Raw genomic sequence first — 13,461 nt, forward strand, 5'->3', positions numbered from 1 at the left:
ACTGGGCCTAGAAAAGACCTCTGCGCACGAGAAACAGAAAGCAAGTAAACGTGCATGACGGGAGTGGTCCAGGTGAGTGAGTGGCCTTACAATTCAGAAGAGGGATTAATTCAAGAAAACTTCTCCATTGACTCGGAAGCATTGGGCACTACTGATTAAAAAAAAAAGCACAACAGTACATTTATACACACCAATAACCCAGAAATAAGGAATGGGATGTAAATGAAATAGACTGTCTCACTGGTATAAAAAAAGTTTCAATGCAACACATTTCAAAACACTGTAGAATGGTAATGTAGCTCAAATCTGACTGGATGTGCCAAGAAAGAGAAGCCGTTTCCCATCGATGCAAATATTTCTGGAGACTAAGAGAGTGGACTCGTGAAGCCTCTTGCAGGCTCTGCAGGGCATGCCACAGACAGTTACAAGGAGCTGGTAACTCCTGACACCAGGCTGCAGGGTTACAACAAAGACCTCAGATACAGCCTTCTCCGACCGACCGGCCGGAGCTCGCGGGGTCCCAAGGCCAGGGCGGCTTTCTGAGCACATATGGCAACAGTCAGACTGACCCCGCGTACTTTCTCTTTGATCAACCTTATATTTGACTGTATTTTAGTAAATTATCCATGTAGTTGTATTTTGACAGCTCTCTTTACAGCAGTAAAACAAAATGTGTGCATCGCAAATGGCAAAGATTCAAATTTCAGCTATGTTTATCCAAAATAGCACTGAACTGCTTCTGTACTTATGCTCTACTGCCTACAGCTTTACGGAAGAGAAGACAGATGGGATGAATTTAGCAGGGAAACAGCTGTGGCTTGAAGAAGAGACAAGCAAAAGTTTTGCTATCAGGCTTCATTATGTATCAAGGTACCAGTAAAATGTGTATCCGTAAGGCAGCCAAAAAAGTGTTTTTCATGTGACTAGTGATAATTACCTTTTCTCAACAGCTGACAAGGTTCTAAGTGGCATTTAATAGGTAGAATAATTAAGCAATAAGATATAACAGGCAGTGCCTCGTTGGGAATTGTGGTTCCCTCTGGGGTGCTGGGAGGCAAAGGCTATAGGGCCACCGACTTCAGCCACGTGAGAAATGCAGCAAGCCCAAGAATTGGCTGGTGGGAGTGCACGCAAATAAGAAAAAGGAGAAGAGACTACCCAGGGAGCCTGGAAGCCGGGAGCTGATTTGCGTGACCACGACATTACCGAAAGAGAGTTAAGCAAGCTCCCACTCTCCAGCCTTGTCACCCATTTCTCAATACTGAACGGGCATCATCCACACTTTGCCCCAGTCAACTGGACCTGTAATACCTTTGGCTTGTGGAAATGGAGAGTTGGGCTATTTATCTTCTGAATCATCTTTGTTGTTAAAATGTCCGATTAGATGTTCTTTAAGACTGATCTGCTTCAACTTCTGACAACAGGAAGTCTCTGGATTTCCCCTGTTGCAGTGGTGATCAATCACTATGAGTTGGGCTCGCTCACAGTGACCATTCCTAGCTGGCACTGATTCCATCCTTGCCCGTGGCCTCAGGGAAAATGGCCAAACGTGCTACTGTAGGACAAATCCTATAGATCCTCCTTTCTAAAGTAGTACTCACTGCAGAAACTTTGTGTTTAAGATAAGAAAGCATGCCTTTTGTGAAAACAGATGTGCCTCTTTAATGATTACTTTAAGTAGAGGCCTCTATATTTGGTGACCAAAAAATAAATATATATATAATATATGCACATTATTAACACCTGATAAATTGCTTTATTAAATAGATTTTTTATAAATCTAATTTATGCCACACTGGTGAATAACATCATGCTCCACTCAGATCAATAACATTAATATTGCCATGGTAACACAAAGGAGAAAGGCAGACAGGGCCTAAAAAAGGAACAAACAAAATGTGACATACACGCAATAAAACCTGGGGTGACAGTGATATCTGCTGGTAGAAAGTTTCCAAAAAAAGTTTGGAGTTCCCACATCACAGCTGAGTGGCAATAAATGAAAAGCATGAACATACTCAAAAGCATGTGCAAACTGATTACAAATGTATTCTTCCTGAGGATTCCACCCTCACCTTCCATTCCCACTCTTTCCAAAGGCTGTATGGTTTCTTTCCTCTCGTGGATAACCACTGCCCCCGGTAGCCTTTCGGTAACGCTCCTCTAGTATTTCAGTGACTTTTGTTCCTGGCAACATTTCTCAGGCCTCCACCTGACTGATCTGGACAATCCCCCTGACAGCCAGTGATGTTCTGGGTCCCCTAGGACCGTCTTCTCTTTCGGGGCAGAGACAGTGAGGTGCTGTAGAGAGCGCAGGCCTTGGAGTCCGGCAGGCCTGCTCCAGTCCTAGCTGCGCCTCTTAGCGACTGCGCAGTGGTGGCCACCGTTCCTCCTCCAAGCCCGATTCCTTGCTCGTAGAGCAGGGTAATCCTGGGAAAGCACCCAGTGTAATGTCAGGGTAAACCGTCAACAACCAGCCATGACTTTTTTATTATCAGAAAAAGAGATTTTACTGAATGCCCTTTCTGCCACTCTTATTTCAAATTATTGCTTTTCTTCTTTTCCTTTTCCCTTTCCATCAATCCGCCTTATATTTAAGATAACATAAACATATTTGCAACTATTAATGTTTTACTCTCTCCACCACATTTTCTTCCATCTATCAGAACATAAGGTTTTCACATACAGACAGAGGATACTTATGCTTAAGGTATGTATGCAACAGCTTAAGGCATGTATGTTGGGACTCTGTTCAGAATGGATTCCATGTCACATCTTACTGGAACTACAGGAGGAATTTTTTTAAAAAATGGCTATTATGGAAGCTAAAATACTCCTAAGATTCTTCACGTCAGCATTCCTTCTTCATAGACTTGGGAGCAGCTGCCTGGGTTCAAGTTCCACCCCTGTCATGTAGTAGCTAGGTGACCTTGAGCCAGTTAGTTAACCTCACTGTGCCTCAGTTTCCTCATTGGTAAAATGGGGATAATGCTAGTACTTGCCTTGCAGGGTTGTTATAAGAATTAAATGTGTTAATAAAGGTAAGTGTTAGACCAAGAACAATGGCTAGTGCATGGCAAGTACCAGGTAAAGTTAGCTGCTGCTAAAATAATGGTAATAATTTTAATGATACCTATTATCATATGTTGTATAATGATATACTATATAATAATTATCGCTATTGTAAGGGGTGTCAGGAAATCTGTACATGGTAGCAAGAGGTTTAATACAATGTTCAGTGGTTGTCAAACTAACTGTGGAATCATGAAGAGGACCAGGAAGCAGGAAAAAAAAAAAAAGCCACAACTAGAAGGACCTGCAACTAAGATATACAACTATGTACTGGCGGGATTTGGGGAGATAAAGCAGAAAAAAAAAAAAGAAGAGGACCAGGAACCAAGAAGCCTTGAAGCATGAAATGAGACCAGAGACAGGGGCCTGGGCCAGTGAGACTAAAGGTGTAGATGAATTTCTCTTATAGCAAAGATCCTAAGATCATCTCTGTTGAATTTTCAGACTTCTTCCAAGAAGTGTGCTCCTAAGATTAGTAACTTCCTCAGACCCACAACAAAAGTCAAGATCAAATCAAACTGTCTTGTGCCCTGAGCCCTCATTTCAAGATGGATCTGAAGCTTCCTGCAGGGAGATCTCCATCTACACCAGAAGACCTGATGATTATATTTCTGACAGAGAGACGCCTTGGGTACTGCAGCCACAAAGAGAAGAAACACACACCAAAAGTCTAGCAGCAATGCTGTCTTACAGGGTAAGTCAACAAAATCCCTGTCTTCTGGTTTCCTTGTATTGCAAACTGTAATAACCGCCCTTGATAACCACCTAACAGCGGGTTGGAGAGTGCCAATGAAACTCATAAAGCATGCTCGAAGTTGCAATTATGTAAACGAGCTCTCTTTTAAGAACCAATTTTGAGGGCTGGCCCCATAGCTGAGCGGTTAGGTTCGCACGCTCTGCTTCAGCAGCCTGGGGTTTCGCTGGTTCAGATCCTGGGTGTGGACATGGCACTGCTCGTCAAGCCATGCTGAGGTGGCGTCCCACACAGCACAACTAGAAGGACCCACAACTAAGATATACAACTATGTACCAGGGGGCTGTGGGGAGAAAAAGGAAAAATAAAATCTTAAAAAAGAAAAAAAAAGAATCAATTTTGAGTGACTTAAGTCAATGTGGTAAGGATAAAAGCTTTATAAAACGAATGAAAAATTGGACTTAAATACTGTACTTTGACATCAACCATCAGCATTACAGACATTACATTTGCACAAGGACTGCTACGAGTAGAAAGTCCAGAAATAAATACACTGTAATTGAAAGACTATTTCTCAACACATGATGCCAGTCAACAACGGGAAGCTGTTGTAAATATGGAAACTGATGGACCAAGCAAAGCAAATACATTTTTACTTAAAGGCTGGATCCTTTTCCTATATTTTCAACAGGGCTCCTATATTACACTGAAAATTATCAGCTATAAATGATCAATTTAAAAGGAAAGAACCATGCCTTGGATCTAACACCAACTATTAAACAATGTGCACATTTAAATGAATTATTTTTAGTTTTGTGATCATTTTTGCCGTTGATGTGACACTAAGAATGAAATTTATTTCACGTCTTCAGGATTAACAAAATAGACACCCACTGAATTTGAATATTTATAAGATTGTTTCCATAAGAAAATTACGAAATAATCAATAAACTAATTGCTACAAAGCAGGATGCATCTGATCAAAAAAGAGTCGAAGGTCCATTTGTTACTCACGAAGCATTAATGTTTCTAGCATGTGTGATAAATACCTATGCTTCCTCCATCCATTTTCCATTTTGGAAGTTCATCACTGTATATTTTGTGACAATCTGCTCCCCTAGAATTTGGAATTTGAATAGAGCAGCTTGGCTGCTTTTTTTCCACAGATGAATGCACAAAGACCCTTAAAAAACAAATGTTCTTTAGAAGACAGTGTGATGCGTGTATTTAACATTTATTAAAAAAATAGCATCGACCAAAAGATCTTCAAGCTGAACTCTAAACTACTTCCCCTGCCTTTTTCTTCCAATGCTGGGACTGATACACTTTGACCTAGGCACATTGGTGCAAAAATAAAAGACTGGTTTTCCTTATGAATCCACATGAAGAGAATTACAGACACAGCTCATTCAAATTTCTTTGATCATTTTCTTTAAGCAGATTCTCCCATACTGGTTTCATTAGAATTGGTACTCATTTTTAAAAAATACTATGTATAAGGGCTGGCCTAGTGGTGTAGTGGTTAAGTTCATGCACTCTGCTTTGGTGGCCCAGGCTTCACAGCTTTGGATCCCAGGCACAGACCTATGCACCGCTCATCAAGCCATGCCGTGGTGGTGGTGTCCCACATACAAAATAGAGGAAGATTGGCACAGACATGAGCTCAGGGACAATCTTCCTCAAGCAAAATGAGGAAGAGTGACAACAGATATTAGCTCAGGGCTAATCTTCCTCACACATACACCAAAAAATACTATGTATTTTGCCTCTATATCCCCAAATTTGTCATCTGATTAATTCTGCAGGTTCGTTAAACGAATCCCCTAAAATGCCCCACAACTTTTAGCTTTGAATAACCTGAATGGCCCAGGGACCTTGGGTCACCTGCATGACCCCAGCCAGCCACAGAGTTAACAGGGGAATTTCCCCCTGGCCAGAGCAGGATGGAGGATGAAAACAGAACCTGCCCGCTTTTCTCAGGTCTAATTATGTCAGACCTTCCCCGTCAGTGAACCAAGCCAAGGAGAGAAGGCTGACGAGCAGGTCTTTCCATCAAGCTGCACTCTGCATGCTCCTGGTGCATCCAAAGGATGAGCAGTCAGAGGAGACAGAAAACTAGGCGGATGAAGAGCAAAGAAAGAGCCCATGCTCTGAGTTCCCCCAGGCCCCTGGCGCAGTGGACACCCACTCCACCAGTCCTTGCTCCTGAAACATGCATGCCTTGAGTTCAGAGACCATTCTGACCCCTTCTTGGTTTCCTCAGGGCCCAGCGGATTGCCCAGCCAAATATTGCGACAAATTTGGTTTATTGGGTAACACTATCAAATGTACTCTGCCCTTGAAATATAGCACAGACTGAGGGTTCTAATAAACCGAATCACTTTTACAAGCATTACAGGGGAACTTACTATGACGAATCATGCTGTCCAGTGAAGAAGGGCCAATTAACTAATTCATTGTAATTCTGAATTGAATGTACTGGGTTTGCCGGAAGTAAAATATAGTGACAATAGCTTGCCTTTCTATCAAGCTAAATTTGGAGTAGGACATCTTGAATTAGGGCCATTTACTAAATTTCAGAGCCTCCAGTCTCTCAGCACAGTGGAGTGTGATCAAGACAGACAGAAGTAAAGCAATCAAGTGTTCAGGAACTGGACCGCTTTTTCATGTTAGGGTAAAATAAAAACTCAAAACTCCCTAGGAATTTTTTGTTATCATTTTTAAAACTTTTCATCCCTTCATTCTGAAATAGAAAGATTCCCTTCTTTTAAACTTGTACTTTAAAAATGTGTCCTAGATTTTTCTTGTCTTAGGAATTATGGCATTTTTAGCCTAAATACTGTATATAACAAATTAATATTGATTTTGGTTATTGGATCTAAAATGAACACTGTTACAAAGTTACATGATGGATTCGATTCACTTCCTCAAGCATTTATTCCCACCTCCCCTAGGAAGGTGTCTCCGACGGCCCTGCATTTCAGCACAAAGGAGGGCACGTTTGTTATCTTTATGGAAATTCTGCCCAGGCAGATGGCCCATCGGGAACAAAGTGATGTGTTGTTCACTATGCAAGATGCAGAAACAAAAGAAGAACTTTCTCCTCGAGCGGCTCGTCTCTCGTGGGGAGCATAGGCTGACGTGGACAGGGAGCCAGTGTGGGCACAGAAAGAGCCTGGCCTTAGAAACCTCAGTTACTTAACAACCTCACCTCCGACCACAAAGGCTCTCTCCTTGACCAAACTCCAGGCAGGTTCCTCTGAGCCCTCTTCTCAACTAGGCTTTGACCTTGGGCTTCAGTGTCTGCCCTTGTCAGGCCTGCACTGCCCAGTTCTAGCAAGACTCTTGTAGTTTAGAGAGTCTTCCACCCTTGACATCTGATAAACCTACATGTCTGATCAAAATGCCTCATTCTCTGCCATCCCCCAGGAGCCGTCTGATCGCCCTGGCCTGCCTTCAGGAAGAACCCAGCAAGGTCGCTTTAGCCAGAATCTCCCTTGACCCCTGATGTTTCTTCTTAGTAATTTTCTAGCCACCGGTTCCTGACCCCTGTCCTGCTCCTTGGCTATAAACTCCCAGGTTTGGGGCTGGCCTGGTGGCGCAGTGGTTAAGTGCACACGTTCCACTTCGGCGGCCCCAGGTTCGCCAGTTCGGATCCCGGGTGCGGACATGGCACCACATGTCAAGCCATGCTGTGGCAGGCGTCCCACATATAAAGTGGAGGAAGATGGGCACGGATGTTAGCTCAGGGCCAGTCTTCCTCAGCAAAAAGAGGAGGATTGGCAGCAGTTAGCTCACGGCTAATCTTCCTCAAAACAACAACAATAACAACAACAAAAACCCCCTAGGTTTCCTTGCTGACTTGAAATCGAGCCCAGTTATATACTGAGGTCTCTCTCCCCATATTGCAACAGTTCCTGAATCAAATCTATTTTTACCGCTTTAACTCCTTTCAGGCTCCGTTTTTTCTCTGATACCTCTCCAAGCCTCACTTTGCTCCTCTGGAGAACAAGATTATTATTACCAATAATAACAAATGAGATAACATATTACACTTAGCTGGAGCCAAATCCATATTAGTCAATCAAAAAACGCCACCTCTTGGGGCCGGCCTGGTGGCATAGTGGTTAGGTTCACATGCTCTGTATCAGTGGCCAGAGTATTCACAGGTTCAGATCCTGGGCACAGACCTAGCACTGCTCGTCAAGCCACACTGCGGCATCATCTCACATAAAACAGAGGAAGATTGGCACAGATGTTAGCTCAGCGTCAGTCTTCCTCAAGCAAAAAGAGGAAGATTAGCAACAGATGTTAACTCAGGGCCGATCTTCCTCACAAAACAAACAAACAAACAAAAAACAACCCAAAAACTGCTACCTCTTTTCTTACTCAGACTTAAAATATATGTTCTAGCATCCTCAAATGGGTATAATTCCTTCAACTGTGGCACTCTGGGACTGCAGGGCCAGGAGAAGTGCATTATAGTGGGTGCCTCCGCTCTCACATCCCCAAGACAGCCACACGGGAAGAGGCCTCTCTGCCCAGAAGAGCAGGTGGGAGCCCGGGAGCAGGAACCTCTGGGCTTTCGCCTGTTACAGTCAGCTCCCAGAAGCTCTGCTCGGCCTCTGAGTCTCAGACTCAGTGTCTGAAAGGGAAGACAATACTAATAATCCATCTTGCACAGTGTATATGAAAAGAAGTATCTATTTCATGTTTTAAAGGTCATTGAATATATAACAGCTAGATAGTTGAAGCAAAATACCATATTCATCAGTGAAATAGAAAGTGTAGCAGCATTCATCTGTTCTCATTTTAAATTTACCACAGTATGTAAATTAGAGGATTTAAAAAAGCATCAGGAAAAAATCTGAGCTAGGTGTGAATGAAAAGCACAATCAGAAGCAAATTTGTGACTGCTTAAAGTATAAGAGTTTGCCAAATGGGCTGCTACTTAGATTTTACTACTAATCTGAGTTTATGTAAAGCCAATAGAAAGATCCCATTATTGTTAAATACCCAGAGTAGAAATTTGCTGCTAAACTGCTGTATAGTATGGGTCTCAGGCTGGCTTTTGTAAACATCTTATTTTACACACTGAAATCGTCACAGGAACGCCACGCACAAAGCTGAGCTTTAAATGCACAGCCCCAGCGCATCCATGGTCTGGAGAAAAGAAACAAATGCAATTTGGATTAGAGATGGAATTACCTAACTTTAAAAATGTTTTGCTACAGTTGAAAGAATCTACTTAGCGAGGAAGAGCAGTTATTCTACCAGCTTAACATTTCGAAATACGATTGATTGCAAAATGAGGTAACCTGACCATTCTGAACAGGATTTTCTTACATCCAGAACATTCACACTAAATCAGAAACGTACAGAGGCGGGTTTGTGATTCACACTCTTGTAGATCTCAGTGGGCCGATATGTTGCACTGAGACATCAGCCTACTATTTAAACAACACCCTGTCTGGTTTCTATGGAACAAACTACCTTCAAAAACAAGATGAACCATATTGAATGAAGCCAAGGGAAAGTCAAACTCAAGAGTGGTGCACATTCTCTAACCCAAGAGGCAGGAGACGGGGGTTAGATATGGAGCCTAGAGCCAGCCAGGAGGAGTGTAATTTAGAGGTAGAAAGGGCCTACGCGACCACTGAGCCAGCCTGAAAGACAAGAAGACAGACGCCCACTCAGGCGCCAAATCGAAACCTGCTTCAAGACCAGTTTTGCGACGAGACTGAGCGTAAACCCCAGTCTGAATGCTTTTAATTCCTTCCTGCTTCCTCAAGTAACATCATGATATTTAATCAACTCTGAAAAGTGGGGATAATAAAATAAAATCCTTTTCTTCCTCGCCATGCTTAGGCATTCACAATGTTACAGTCTTGAGTGCCTACTGTGTTCCAGACACTGTTCTGGGAGCAGGAAGGCGAGGAGCGAGACAGGGCCGTCCTTGCCACGTGGCACTCACTCTGGACAAGGACAGCAGGCTGGGTGAGCACAGAGAGCAGCGGGTCAGGAGCTCTCCAATGCGTGGAGAGTCGGATGAAGATCAGACCTAGCAGCTTGCCTGGCACAAGGCTGTGGTTAGTGCTGTTGAGTGGATAGTGACTTCCAGCGCCCCCGGGGGCAGCAGAGCGGAGCCTTGCCTGGTCTTTCTGCGCCTTCCTCTCACCTTCCGGCGCTGTATCAGACAACGCTTGCTGCTATTCACAGGGTTTTCATGGCCAATTTTTTCAATATTGCTTTCAGTATCACAGCAACACACAGCAACCACAGTACGACAACCGACAGACGGGTGGTGTGGTTCCTGGGCACAAAACAAACCCGAGTCACGAAGGTGAGAAGGTCCCACCTTAACCACGAGGCCGCCAGGCTGACTCTGGCACAGCACAGGCCTTCAAAAGCTAACTGGATCCAATTTTCAGAAAGGAAATGAGTAAACATTAAAATTTGCATACATTTTCTGGAGATTAACAACCTATCTGTGGATTTCAGTTTAAGAATCTCGTCACAGAGGGAAGGGAGAAGTGGTCTTTGATGGTGATGAACCAAACAGAAGAGGAATGGTCTCAGAACTAGGAGGAAAGCACAATAAAAACAGATTATGACAAGGCAATGATATAAGTGCTGGGCAAGAGAAATCAAAAGGGCAAAGTGGAAAAACAGACGGAGGGAATGGACCCTGCTTGGAGAGGATTAGTCAGGGTAGGTTTCCAAGAAGAGACAGAAGCTGAGCTGTGCCTTTTTTATTCTTTTTCCTTTTTTTAAATGTTTTCATTTCCTTTTACAAAAGTAACACATGCTCAGTGCACAAAACCTAGAAATTATTGGAAAATGTGAAGGAAGAAAACACACCAATAAACCCACTGCCTAGAGACAGCTAATGTTTTACATTTTTGGGTGTCCTGTTGTGTGTGTGTGTTTGTGCATGCACACATGCACACACACATGTGTAACAAGATGGAAAAAAAATTCATTAAGTTTTTGGAAGAAACAATTTGATAATTTTAGAAGTAAGATTCCAAAGGGGTATGCTGAAGTTTTGGGGTCATTAGATGGCCTTCCATGGCAGAGTTTTTCAAATTTTGGGTCATGAGCCACTAGTAAGTCATAAAATAGAAAATATGGATTGCATAGTACAGGTAAATACCGTTTTATTAGACTTTCTTTTAGCGTGTGTGTGTGTGTGTGTGTGTGTGTGTGTGTATACAAGGTTGCAAAGTTAAATGGTTAAATTTACTATTTACTTGAGATACAGGCTAACTTGAATGTATGCACATTTGAAGCAAGAGCTGTGGCAGAGCTGCATTTTTCTGTATAATGCAGAGGTATAAGGAATTTGTGGTTCCCAGAAGATGAGAAAGCAAAGAATTTGAAAGTTATGGGGAAAGGCGGAAGCAGGAGAAAGGAAAAAGTCAGCCTAGAAAGGACATTGAAGGAGAAAACTAACTATCAATGGAGATTGTTACATTGTTTCTAAGGGGCAGGAGGCGTACCTGTTCTCCACCTTCTTATAACAGCATCAGTGAAGTCCAGGCTATCAGCACTGCCTTTGTGCATACCAAGTCTTTTGGGGAACTCAAAGAGATGCTGAGCTCTACATACGAGTTGGCATGGGCAAAATTTGAGTCCACATATGTGTGGACTAGAGTGTGAAGAAAATATGATATTTTGGGTACATATCTATACCTAGATCTATCTACCATTTTTTTTTTTTCACAAAAAAATGGAATCATATAATATATATTACTTGTATCATATTTTCCCCTGGAGATATACTTTGAACATTCATCATGTCAATAAACATTATTTTTTCCAACAAATGATTTTATTGGCATTTTAGACTACCATTGTAGGGAATTTATGTAAACTGTTTATAGTAACTAATCTCCTGATGTTGGACATTTTGATGATTTGATTTAATATTTTGATTTGATTATTTTCAATATTCTTCTCTTAGAAATAATACTACTTCTTGGAGTCTAAATAGTAGGATTGGCCAAAGAGAAGTATCATTATACATTATCACTCTATTTTATTATCTACTTTGGTGCCTGTCCTGTCAGGGAGGACCCTTTTACCTAGCACCAAGGACAGGGCTAGATGGATGGTCAGTGTACCCGGGGAGGAGGGATGGCCCAGCTGGGAGGGGAGGGGCAGGAAGGCCATACATCGGCAATGTCAGGAGTTGGTAAACCAGCTACAATCTCTCTTGTGATACAATTCTTGACACCCATTTCTTGGGATTTAAAATATTTATTGTAAAAATTATAAATCTAGTTTGAATAGTCATAGAAATAAAGGATACATAAGTTTGAAAGTAAAAATGTAGACTTGCTTTAGGGAAAATTTAAACCAAACGAAGATATGACTAACAAATGTCATTTTACAATCATTGCTTTTAAGGCATTCTGCAGGTTCATTCTAAGAGATATAAAAAACGTCACTGGGATTTAGACCAAAGAAACAGGTACTAACAGTAAGAGTTAGGGAAGAAAATTACTTGATTCCTCTCTTTTCCTCACTTCTCATATCCCACTGATCACTAGCCAATTTTGCCCCCTAAATATTTCTCCAATCCATGGCCTCCTCTTCATCTCTATTTCAGGCACTCATCATTTCCTACATGGTTTCCCTGTCTGGCTCCCTAAAGCCCATCCTTCACGCTGCCATCAGAGTGAGCCATTTGAAATTCAGATCTGCTATTGTGCTCTATTGAAAACTCTTCATTGCGCCCCCCCCCACCCCGCCCAGTACCTACAGGATAAAGAGCCAGAGCCCTGTCATCGATCCCCAATGCATTCACCAACAATGACCTGTTTGTGCTTCCTATTCCATGTGCCATCACTTCTCTCTCCAGAGCTTTTCTCCAGTTTTGCTTTCTGCCAGGCATGTAGCCTTGCACATCCTCTAAAGTTAAGTTTTGGCATCCCTTCCTCCAAAAAGTTCCCCAACATCTCCCAGGCTAGATTTGTGCCTCCCTTCAGTGATCCTATGCTGCTACACGCACATCTCTACTAAAGTCTTTACTGCCTGGGTCTGGTGGGGCAAGAGTGAGGGCTCTACACTCTCTCCCATGAACAAGAACCTCTGAAGGGCAGTGATTGTCTAATTTATCTTCTATCTCTCCATGGCCTGTAGCTCCTATCATGTAACAGGTATTCAATCACTTGTGTTTGATCTTTTGTTTTGGATGGACCAAACCATACTGTATCTTCAAACGGTTTAAGAGTAGCTAATAAAGCCAGGTGAGTCCAAACTCTAATGGCTTGGTGGAGAGAAATGAGGACACACATGGAATCAGCATATATTAATCCTAACCATTAGCTAACAGCTTTTAAACTAAAATAATTTTGGTCCCTAGAGAATTACTCATTAATTCAACACAGGTTTATCCACTGGACTTCAGAAATTGACTGAAGACTTAACAATCTAATAAGAGAGAAGGACATAAAATGCCATGAATACAGTGCTCTAAGTGCTGGAAAATAGAAACATGTCCCAGAGAAACAAGAGGGAGGGACTGAGTGCCTAGAATGAAGGGATGCTGGCCTCTAGTGAGAGCTCAAATTTTCTGATAATGCTGCCCCTACCTGACCCCCAAATCCTACCCTGAAAGTAGTTCTCACTCGAGATACCTGGACATCAGGCTCAAATGCAGTTTCCAGCCTTCGCTTGGAGTCATTTAC

General features: G+C 42.4%; 1 protein-coding gene across 26 annotated transcripts in view; it reads right to left on the bottom strand.

Moving 5' to 3' along the window:
• Positions 1 to 13,461, bottom strand: part of SDCCAG8 (SHH signaling and ciliogenesis regulator SDCCAG8) — a 222,798-nt gene that overhangs the window by 34,410 nt on the left and 174,927 nt on the right. The gene's annotated exons all lie outside the window — the stretch shown is intronic.

This window comes from Equus caballus, chromosome 30 (genome assembly GCF_041296265.1).
Source record: "Equus caballus isolate H_3958 breed thoroughbred chromosome 30, TB-T2T, whole genome shotgun sequence".
NCBI lineage: Eukaryota > Metazoa > Chordata > Mammalia > Perissodactyla > Equidae > Equus > Equus caballus.